We start from the raw sequence: 766 nt of genomic DNA on the forward strand, positions 1-766 counted from the left end.
TGATACATGAAAGAACCTGGCATCCAGACGCTGACAAGATGATTATTTTGAGACATTACTCTGCCATCTTCTCAGTCAGTTGGCTTTCCAAATAAAGTAATATTCCTTGCCTCAACACCTCATCCTTGGATTTACTGGCCTCTCTGGGGTGAGCGTTGCCAGCTTAGGCTCGATAACATGTTTCTGTACATCCCCTCTCCTTGGTACTGCCTTCCCACAGGTCACCACAGAGCAAAAACATGGAACGCTTTGCAAATTTGCATGTCATCCTCGTGCAGAGGCCACCCTAGTCTTCTCTGTATCATTCCAGTCTTAGTATATGTGCTGCCAAAATGAGCACTATGCCAGCCCCAGCTTCTTTATACACACTCACTCTTCCCAGTCACCTCATTGTGCAAATAAGAAAACCCAAGCTCAGGAAGTCACATGACTTTCCCCGGTTACCCCCCGCAAGTGCGTGTTAAGATCCAGACGGTTAGAATCACCTAACCCAAAGCACAAACATGGAACTTCCTGGGAAAACAGTGATGGTCTACTAAAGTAATGGGCTCTGGGACTTCCCTACTGGTCTGGTGGTTAAGAATCCACTTGCCAATGCAGGCGAGATAGGTTCAATCCCTGGTCTGGGAGGGCATGTCCCACATGTCTTGAGGCAACGACGGCCATGCACCACAATTACTGAGACTGTGCCCGAGAGCCCATGGTCCACAGCGAGAGAAGCCACTGCAACGCGAAGCCTGCACACCACAGCAAAGAGTAACCCCCA

General features: G+C 49.2%; 1 non-coding gene across 1 annotated transcript; it reads right to left on the reverse strand.

The window, feature by feature from the left end:
• Positions 1-233: 233 nt before the first annotated feature.
• On the reverse strand, positions 234-340 carry LOC139038784 (U6 spliceosomal RNA). Its single transcript, XR_011491932.1, has one exon. It is a non-coding gene; the product is annotated as a U6 spliceosomal RNA (small nuclear RNA).
• Positions 341-766: the final 426 nt, after the last annotated feature.

Source organism: Odocoileus virginianus, chromosome 16, assembly GCF_023699985.2.
Source record: "Odocoileus virginianus isolate 20LAN1187 ecotype Illinois chromosome 16, Ovbor_1.2, whole genome shotgun sequence".
Taxonomy (NCBI): Eukaryota; Metazoa; Chordata; class Mammalia; order Artiodactyla; family Cervidae; genus Odocoileus; species Odocoileus virginianus.